Source organism: Brachyistius frenatus, unplaced genomic scaffold, assembly GCF_029030835.1.
Source record: "Brachyistius frenatus isolate BFR_SWC_R1_liver_20210118 unplaced genomic scaffold, ASM2903083v1 Contig_14, whole genome shotgun sequence".
NCBI lineage: Eukaryota > Metazoa > Chordata > Actinopteri > Embiotocidae > Brachyistius > Brachyistius frenatus.
In genome coordinates, this window is record NW_027210613.1 from 4,355,001 (window position 1) to 4,366,521 (window position 11,521).

Here is an 11,521-nt window from a genome sequence, read left to right on the forward strand (position 1 = left end):
CCTCCTCCTCCCACCCCACCCTACGCTCAACCCCCAACTTTCTTTGTCTGCGCTCACTCTTTACTTCTCACTCTCTCTCAACTCTCCCCTCCCCTTCACTTTACAAACCACTTTACTTGCTCTCTCTCTCTCTCTCTCTCTCTCTCTCTCGCTCGCAACTTCAAATTAAATAAACACGATTAAGTTCACTTAATTAGGTTTACAATGGTTTGCACATTATTACAGCATATACACATATGCTAATACACCGTGCAACTATATTGATATGTGACATATTATGCCTCAAAAGTTAAGTCAAACTAATCATCGAAATAAACAAATACAAATGACAACATGATAAATAAAAGTAACGATCGTGGTGGAAGGCATAAAACAAATTTAAAAAAATTAGATTCATTTCAAAGAGAGTAAACACATTTAAGAAGTCCTGTACAGTTTCACATGTTGTTCCACTGATTTTTCCCTCAGGCTGTGACATCTAACATTTGTTTGCGCCTAACAAAAGCCACCGCAACATCAGGTTTTCCTCCAGCACAACCTGCATCTTGCTTTGGTCTGAGAAGGAGTCAAACTGTTTGTATGTGGGTTATATTTTGGTGAGGAATTTCTGTCTTTATGCAGGCTGCAGTGTAGCGAGAAGTCTTCCTCCCTCTCAGGTTCTCTCACTATCTTCCCTCCTCTGTCTGTGTGCATTCTCCCTTCTCACCCGTCTGTCATTCCTCACTCTGCTCTCTGCCTCTCAGCTCTCTATATCCCTCTCAGTACAGTTTAGGTCAGTTTATTTTATTGGCATGAATGTTACATGAACTCCTCTCACTCGCGCACACACGCACGCGCAAGCACACACACACACACACACACACACACACACACACACACACACACACACACACACACACACACACACACACACACACACACACACACACACACACACACACACACACACACACACACACACACACACACACACACACACACACACACACACACACACACACACACACACACACACACACACACACACACACACACACACACACACACACACACACACACACACATTTACACACCACCCAGCTCTCTTTCTTTTCTCTCCCGATCTCCCTCCTCAGATAAATCTGATCTGAGGTCATCTGTTATTCAGAACACTGACACCATATGGACAACCACCCACTCAGTGTGCGTCCAGTCAGTTTCATGGAAACTTCAAATCTTCCCATATTCAAATATTGATGGAGGTGTATATTGACCGTCTGTCACAAACCCTGCTTACAGTTTAGCCTGCTGGAACTTTCAATCATAACAGTCGTTTTTACCATTACAAGAATACTGATCTTTAATAACTGAATAAGTCAACTTATTCAAATCTAGAAACAAAGGGTTACATTCAGACATAAGTAAGTTATAAGGATAAAAGATAGACACAAGAATGACAAGAGAATACACTGTTTATAGATCACACGGCTTAGAGGATACAGAGACGGGTGTCAGTGATTAAAAGAAGACAGAAATGTTTTAATTGTTTTCTGTTTTTTTTTTCCATGGAAATGAATGAACTCTCTGACACTGTGCATCTCAGGGATGACACCATCACTCACACGTCGGATTATTTTCACTGCATCAACCACTTTAATGTGCACATATATGCAGAAAACTGTGTGGTTATTTTACAACAGCTTGATGTAGGTTGCGCAAGGTTTAATCGAGGCAACCAGTGGATCTGATATGTATAATCACACCATGATCACTTAAATCAGATGCTGCAGATGGATCACATACTTGCCTCCTTCAGTAGCTGTGAAATGATTTAATCAGTGGAAGGAGAAGGCCTTTATGTATGAAGGCTAAGGTGGATAAAGGGATGATAGTGAGGAAAAAAAAAAAAGATGTGACTCTATCTCTATGCCATGATGGACATAATTGGATTTTCTGTTTATTTAAAAAAAGCTTTTGTGTGATTTCTGAAGAATAACAAGGGATCAAGTCATTACAGAGAGGTGTAGTGTGCAAAACAAAAAGCCAAATTGATACTGCGCATATATCACACTGTGACAGAGACACCAAAATTGCAAAGGACCATTGGATTAACCCCCACTGCTCCTCTTCATCCAGTGTGGCAAGCAGCAAATCACCAAAACTCAGCGAGGAAATCATTCTACCTCATGAAAATATTACAGGCCCACATGACAGTAGGACCCACAGCATATACTACTAAACGACAGTACATACAAAGAAGCCCTTTGATTTATTGTATTGTTACTGTGATCAAAGTCAGTGTTACCAACAGAGTATTTTACAACCCTGTAACAGACAGATGGCCGGTGACTGTATGAAATGTATTTATTCAGTCATATTTCTAAAGCTTTGTTTGAACAGGTGTTTTCAGGCACAGATACAGACAAAGATGCAGACATAAAAACACACACAAGAACACACACACACACACACACACACACACACACACACACACACACACACACACACACACACACACACACACACACACACACACACACACACACACACACACACACACACACACACACACACACACTCTTTCTCAGCAGCAAAGTCTTATCTTATCCAGAAAGAGCAGCTGCAAAGTATGACCCGAGCTTAGCTGTTAATGATTGGTGGTGTGTGATTGGGAGACTGCGTGTCTGTGTGTGTGTATATATACTTATTTTACCCTCACAATCTCTTCTTTTCTCAACTGACAATACCTTATTATTGGTGGCCCAGCTTTGATTTGTGAAGTTCAGCAGGGTGAATTTGAACATCTGTCGCATTTCAAGGCTGTTTCTTTAGGGGAGAGCAAACAGAGGCAGGGATGAACTACCAAGGAAGTGATTAAGTGAAACACACACACACACACACACACACACACACACACACACACACACACACACACACACACACACACACACACACACACACACACACACACACACACATTCAGCACCTAAATGTGAGACAAACCAATACCTATAAGATCACAAATTATTACGATATGTTTGCAATATTATGAAGTCATGTCAAATCAGTTCATTTGACTTTGAGAGAATATCTGCAAAGACAGTGCAGAATATAACAACTAACTTTCAGCATCAGTGCACAGTCTGTTTAGTTAATATGTTTTCATTTATTGTAGCCCAAAAATGTGTTTGTTGCATAGCAACACTCAGCTTCAGAAGCATTTGCAACTTTAATATAATTTATACTTCAGTCTCGATAAAGAGATGAAACGGGTGGCATAGTGATTTATTCAATATAGTATGTCAACACTTATGTACGGTACACACTCACATAGATATTGTTATTTAAGATACTAAAGTAGTCTACTCTAAAACATCTGTCATATTGTTCTGCATGAGATTGTATGAGTTACAACCTTATATTAAATGGAAAGGTTTTCAATTACTGTAAATTATATATTAATATTTTCAGGGTCATATAATCTAAAGTATGTACAACTGAGTAACTCAATTATTTATTTTTGATCCTAAAAGAGACACATTTAGGGCCACAATGAATGATTGTGAGATTCATGCATACAACGATACATGTATATTATAGTAGTTGTGATACTTGGCACCTGACCTTGGCACCTGACATGTCACGTCTGTGTGTGTGTGTGTGTGTGTGTGTGTGTGTGTGTGTGTGTGTGTGTGTGTGTGTGTGTGTGTGTGTGTGTGTGTGTGTGTGTGTGTGTGTGTGTGTGTGTGTGTGTGTGTGTGTGTGTGTGTGTCAGAGGTGACCAGTTTTCACTGAGCTTCAACAGAAACCAGGTATCAGGAAGACATGGTGTCACCTTGCCACCTCCAACCTTTGTGTGTGTGTGTGTGTGTGTGTGTGTGTGTGTGTGTGTGTGTGTGTGTGTGTGTGTGTGACATACCTCTCCTGAGACCCCTCCTAACCTGCTCCAGGCAGACTGCATGGATGACACACATGGAAGTGTCCCAGGAGTGAACCTCAGGTGATAAGGCAACAGTAGGTGTGTGTGCGGTTCACATCTCTTGAGATTGACTACCTCCTTCAGAGCATGGATGACTAACACACACACACAAACACAGATGCACCGCACACACAAACACACACAGATGGTTTTGACATGAGGAAAGTTGAGCTTTGCTCTTTCAGGGGCTTGATGGTGTAGTCAGTCAAAATCAGGGTCAAGGGAGGAGAGGGAGGGGAAAGTGGGGAAAAGAGAGAATGGAAGGAAGGAAGGAGGAAAGGAAGAAGCAAACAAGTAGGTTGTCTCTTGGAAGTTTAGGGCAATCCTGAAGACTTGCAAGTCCTTAAGACCTTCTCACAGTGCTTTGGAGAAATACAACATTATTTTTTGCATTCGTCTCTATCACTTGGTCACTGGAAAAAAAAAAAAAAAAAAAAATAGTGTTTAGTGCCAATAAACCTGAAATATCTTAATGGTCAATTCATCAAGCCAAAGATTCAGATCCATCTATTCTAATTTAGTGAAAATATTAACTTAATTACGCATATGTAGTGAGTAAATTAACATTGTCATTTATACATATAAAGGTCGAACCACTCCTTCTTTAAAGAAGTTGTCCAGTCCCTCAATAAAAGTTAGAGCAACTTTGACTGGAGTACTAAAGGACTTTTACTTTGAAAAGCTCGCAAGAGGAAACTCCTCTCTAGGAAATGTTGCTGCCATGTAGAAGGACTCCTAATAGAGCGATAAGACACTTTGTGAATCCACTCAGGGCTGCATTTACATGCAATGTGTGAAAATGTTTCCTGTTGTTGTGTTTTTACTAATTTGCATTACCTGAATATCAGACTATCCCTCATAATTATTATGTAATATGTATAAAAAGTATTGGCTTTTCCAATCATGGAGATCTCAGATGATTTCATTAGAATACAAATGATTGATGATTCCACGTGGTAGTTCGTCGTTTGTTTGGCAAGTTAGAGTATGTTTTGGTTTATTTCCATTATCTACGAATTTGAATGAGCAGTTTTGTGAAATTAAAGTCCATTAGATCAAAAATGCCTGTAAGATGTGACATTCCATTTCGTTTTTTCACTTTTGGTCCTTGCCTTTGGGTTTCTGTAACAAGGGTGGATGTGATTTATATTCTGTGTGTTCCATCATATTAGAAACATATTGGATGTAATCTATCCTCCAGCAAAGTGACAAAGTGCTTTCTCACCAATTACGGACTGCCATCTCCCTCTTCACACCTGGCAGGCAGAGGATGTGGCTGACAGTGTCTATGTGTGTGTGACAGATACAAGGGGAAAGGGGGGGAATAAATGGGCAGCGAGAGCCACACAGACAGATTAAGTCAGAGAGAGGTTTTAAAGAGGTTGTCACTTGTGTTTACATTTCCTCAGTCATCATCAGGTGAATGACATATCTTTGTTTCTGTGATATCACACTGCTACTGATAACCCACCAGTGCCATGCTCTCTTTCTTATTCTCAAATATCATTTTGCTCTGTGGTAGAATCAGTCAAATTTAAAACTGAATTATTTTACTTGTTGTGCTACTTTAATTTTCAATCCAAGAATCCATAGTTATTTAGCTGTTTAATGTATGTTGATCAAACTTTATGTTTTAACAGGGTGTGTTTTAAGGTTCTGTAGTGTCATGTAATGTTGAACCAGTTTGTTGTGTTGGACAGTGAGTAATAGGTTTTGTAAATACAGTGCAAAAACATTCCACAGATGACTGCAGTTTCCTTTTTTTTTTTCCAGAATCACCAGTGCTTCAAGAACTACAAATGTTACTTTTTGATGTCATGTTTTGAGTATACAGACAACTTCAGTTGTAACACAGTTGTATGTATCATTACAGTACATGACGCATATGTACACATTTGGTATATTGCAGTTTATTGGCGCAAGAAGTTGTCCAAACCACGACAGGTAAGCTACATAGGTGCCTCCCACAAGATATGTAGGCCTCTTTTTGGATGAAAAAAAACAAGCCTCGGCTGTGTTCAGTAAATGCATCCCTCAAAGCGCAGACTGACAGCCTTACCAGACAAACTTTCAGCAAGGTGGAGGGACAGGGAAACAGGTTGATGAAAACAGTTTAAGGGAAGCAAAATATAAATGACTTGGACAAGGTTTTAGAGAGCAAACTGTGAAAAAAAAAAAGAACAATTCAAGAGAGTGCAGACTAAAAATCCAAGAGAAAGAAAGAGATTACCTTCCTTTATGAAACAAAAAAAAAAAAGAAAGGCTCTCCCTTCAGGACAAACTGCGTATTTTGATGGAGAAAAATGACACATTCTGTGCAGCCTGGAAGAAGGACAACGACGGGATGAGAGGAGCCTTTGAAAATACCCTAAAGAGGTCGCAGTACAGTTGGCTACCCAGCTTAAGGACCTGGAAGACAAATAAAGTGGCAAAAGGCGGTGAGCCACCTTCAACAGATAATGGAAGAAAAGGAAACCAGGATCAGCCGGGTCACTTAAAGAAATGAAAGCTTGCACAGAGGCGCTACTCGTCTTAGAGCAGCTGTTAGAATGACAATTGTGCCAGTGAGGGTAAGATAGAGGAGGCTGCTCCCTGCCTGTCTCTGACTGGACAAGAGGCAGAGAAGAAGAAGCTGCTGGAGAAGAAACACTGTGAAAGATTGTGAGGTGGAGGAGGCTGCTGCTTCAATTGTTCAAACCAGACTTCAGGAGACAATCTTTCCTGAGTTCTGATTCTTCTGACAAGTCCAATGATGCAAGATCTGAGCTAATTTTCCCTTTAACTGGACACATACAGTACCAACTACTACTGCTCAGTGTTTTTAGCTTTTCGCCTTCCCCGGTTTATTTCTTTAATGTAAAGATTTCACCGCTTACAGCTGACATGCATTTTATCTTGCATTCATGTGTGACTAAAAATTGCCACCTGCAGCTCTTAGCAACTTTGTTAGTAATGTATTGGATATCTTTAACAAACAAAGTGGTCTGAAGAGGAAAGTTAAATTATGGGAGGACCATGAGTGCCTTGAAAAACACAATATCATTGGGCTCAAAATGTTACTTTGAAAGATTTCAAACATGCTCAATGTTTGAGTCACTGACCAGCACCAATACAAAGTTAAAAGCCAAGTACCACTTAGAGAGCTGATCTGTAAAAAAGAGACATTTGCAGTACTTTTCTCTCAGAGAGGCTGAGAAACAAAGTAGTAGAGAAGAAGAGAGGAAGAGGAAGGACGAGAGAAACAACAGCAGACTTTGTCTCTGTGGCAGGTGGGACTTTTTCGTCTGCTTTTCCCAGTTGGACACTTCAGAATCAATGGGCACAGAAATTCCCTGTTACTTCAGACAGGAGAGCAGGCCAAGAGGATAGTGTGAATTCAGAGAGTTCCACAGAGGCCGGTTGGACTTGAAATGTTCTTAGATCACCAGTATGTGCTTTGCTTCTTTTTTTTTATGTTTGTTTAACAACCACATAGAATTTGATATATTACGTCGCAACAGATCAAATGAATCTGGGATCTTTAATGGTTAAAATTTGTCAACTTTGGTCGAAAGGAAGTTGCAGTCTGATGTGGTGCAGAGTTATAAGCATACATTTCAGCTCTCTGATGGTCAGGTTCAAACATTCCCACCACTTACACTATGTTTATGTGTTTAGCGAGTGTTTATTGTACGGAGATAATACATCTTTGGCCTCCAGAGATGCCAGGTAAACATTGATCCATAGACCAGAAAGTGGATGAAGACCTGACCTGCTCTATCAAATTAACGTGGAACAACTGTAAGATAGATATTGAAACATTTTGATTTTGCCTTGTGTGGGAATCCAAACTACAACAGAGTGATTTAAGAATGATTGCGGAAATTATGGATGGTTAGCATTACTGTCGAGATTTTTGTGTGTGAGTGTGTGTAGACATGTGTTTGGGGTCTCAGAGGTGATGACTGCCGTGTCCACACCCACTCAGCCTCCCACTAATACGCATCACTATTTGTCATGACAAAAGACTGCGGGTGACAATGATTGATAGCTGATTGATGGCCTCAGATGACTGCTGTGCTACCAACACTGCAGCCAGCCTGCTGCACACGTTCAAACACTTTCTGCCAGTCTGCCACCACAGAGTTAGCAACAGTCTGCGTTTTGCCTCCCTCACTTCTCCAAGCCAGTCGCTCTGCACTGCGGCAGGCAGGGGAAGCAGACACACACTCACACACACACACTCTTCTCTGCTCCACTCCCATATTTTTTGGAAGGGAAGAGACGAGGAGCGAGCAAAAGCTAGACAGCACTGCATTTTTGCTATTTCTTTGCGGAGAGCTGCTGTAAAATCCGGCGAACAATTCAGGGATTTCGTTTTTCTCGCCTTGTGCTGAAAGTTGTCTCAAAGAGGTTTGGAGTATCGTCATGACAAAAGGAATATGCACAACTCAACCTGCCTGCCAATAAAGAGACACACAAAAAGTGAGAAGAAAGAAGAGGAAATTTGGACCAATGTGGTGGATTTTGGAAGCGAACAAGCATGCAATGTTCCAAGGGTCTTTTTTTGGATGAGAGTGAGAGGGCAGGAGCGATGCCAGAGGTTTCTCCCTGCTCTCTTTTGAAAATACTCTTGCAACAGCTGACCCCTTGGGCTCTGGCTATGCTCAGTCTCCACCTGCATGCTGCTGCTGCTGACAGAGCAATGGAAATCTCCCACGCTTATTCCAGGATATAGATGCAGCCGGGCCTTGCAATTGTGCAGATCCTGTACTCTCCATGTGCAATATAAATCATATATCCAGCGCAGCGGTGTCCGGCCAGCCAAGATATCCAGCAACCAGCGCCCAGCCTGGAGAAATGGCAGCCCCAGTGGAGAAGAAGGAGAGGCAAAAAACGGTGGACTGAATGAATGGCAAGACACGGAGGAGGGAGGGAGAGAGAGAGGAGCTTACAGACAGTGTGACCTACATTTAACACTGTCTAGAGTCAGAGACAGATGGAGAGGGAGAGAAAAAGGTATGGAGTGAGCAGGTAGAAACCCAGTTCAGGAGAGTGAAATTGCACAAAAGAAAGATGAAAAAGAGGATACAAAAAAAAAAGAGAGAACCAGAAAATTGCAGTGCCAAAGAGAGAGAAAGCTGATCCTCAGCTGACATCATCATCCATCTCTTACGCCGTATCTCCGTCTTTTCCCTTTTGTCCAGTCACTCATTCTCCTCTTGCTCCCTCTTCCTCTTCCCTCCTCTTCCTGCTTGCTGCTATGTTGCTTTATTTTCATCTCTAACCATTAATCAACCATTGCCTGGGGTGTCTGGGGGAATGCAGCTGTCTGTGGTGTAACCCGAATCCGTTGCACACAAACAGCCAGAGAAACGATCATTGAGGGTAGCCACTTTGGACACTTTTTTTTTTTTCTCATGCTCTTCATCCTCTTATACAATCTTTGTTTCCTTTGTCTAATCTTCTCCCACTGCTCCTATTTGCCCCCCCTCCCCCCTTTTTCTCTCTCTACATCCCATTTTTTTTAACCCTCTTTCTCACCCATGTCCAACCACACCATAACCCCTCCCCACCCATATTTATCTCTCGCCTTCTTCATCTCCTTCTTCTCTGTCAGCATTTATCTATCTCAGGGTAGCTCTAACAGTATTTTTATGGTGGATTATTTTGTCAAGCTCCATGCTGTTATCTAGTGTCACTGGAGGGGAAGAACAGCACCATAGCAGCAGCCGCTCTATCTGTCTATCTGTCTGTGAGCCTGACTCCTGAGCTGGACTTCATATCTATCTGAATGCCTCATGGACGGAAAGCTGTCTGTCTGAGGGCTGATGGCTTACAAGCTGGTTTTTACAGCTTCTTTGTAGCTGAATGTGCAGTTGGTAAGGTGGGAAATTCAAGTGTGACTGCCTGCCTGGCTGAGCATTTGTCCATCTGGTGGTCGAAATTTTATACTGTCATACTGCAGGGTTTCCGACTGGCATTTTGACTTTGACATGGCTTAGTTATGTCCCCAGCTATCTCATCTTTAAGTCTACTTGTGTGTCTTTGCATACAAGCACAAATGTATGTTTAGTATCATCTCCTGCTGCAACCATTCTCCCTCACCACCTTGTCTTTTTCTTGTTTTCACCTCTCTTTCTCGAGATTTCCCTCTCCTTCCACACCTCCTTCCCACTTCATCCCTGCCCTCCACTTGCATGTCAGTCCTCGGGGATCAGTGTTAAGGACATGAGTGGGGATTGCAGTTGAAGGAAAGGAAATGACATGGGTAATGGAAGAGGACACACAGGCATCTGTCAGGGAAAATCAAGAGTTGAAAGGGGGAGGAAATGAATTATTCATGAAAGAGAATTACGTTGCTTTCACCTTCTTGAATAAGCTTAATCAGAATTCTATATTTCCTTAAACACTCAAAGAAAGAGGAGTATTGTGGCACATCTTACGTCTGACTTAAAGAGCTTTTAGTTGAGAAGTGTTTTTTCAAAATCAGTAACATACCATTGGTGGTTTAGTTTCCAAATTTTGCCCTGCTCAGATTTGCCCAAAGAAATTAACAATGAGAGATTTTCAAAGACACGATTGGAGTGATATCAAAGCAAATATCTATGCTCGAAACATTTATTCATGATGCCAGCATTTATATTTTCCACTCGCTTTCTGGATTCTGTTGCACAACAGTGACCACACAACATATTCACACATCACTGACTCATTAAATTTTACCCATACTCGTTTAAAGCGTAATATTTACTGTAAGTGACAGAAAGCAGGGAAAATAAAGTGAAATATAGAACTAAGTTTTGTTGAAGGCTGGATTCACTAGCGTTTATTATTCATTTCTGTGTCCAAGGCAGCAAACACTATGCCCTGACTCCAAATCTGTCATCCAATATCTTCACAAAATGATGTGAATTTTTAAATGAGGTGTTATTTCCCCTTTTGTTTTTGCGCTGGAACAGCCTACATTATCACTAACTATGCCTCCGCTTGCCTTGTAACTCTGACAGATACTTACTTGCCTTGCTTGACACTCTTGTTTAGTCCACTGTGCTCTTTCTATATCAACATAATAAGGTTGACCTTTACATAAACACGCATCCAATGAACCAGTAGCACCACCTCATTTTCCATACTGTCATCTTCCCACATCATATGACAGGTCCATTATTTGTAAATGGCATCTACACAGCACATCTCTTGCTTGGAGCCACTTAGTGAATCACATCTCTTTGTGTAGATTGTTTTCTGTCTGTCTGTGTCTCAAAATTGCCCACTACTATATGCACTTAGACTTCTGACTCTTTTTGTCTCACTTTTATCGTGTGTCCTGTTGAAGCCTGTTTTATAAAATTGTCTCTAAAATCTTGAGGAAATTGAAAAAACAAAACAAAATCATGACTGGAATTTCTTCAGCATTACATTGTACATTATTAGCTGAGAATGTGACAGACAATACTAGCTGTCATTCACAATCCAAAAAGTGCTGCAAAATTGGAGATTCTCTACAGGATTTCATGGAAGATGGCAAATGCACCCTGCTCTGCGCAAATGACGTTTATTCGTGGAATGGAGTGAGTGAGG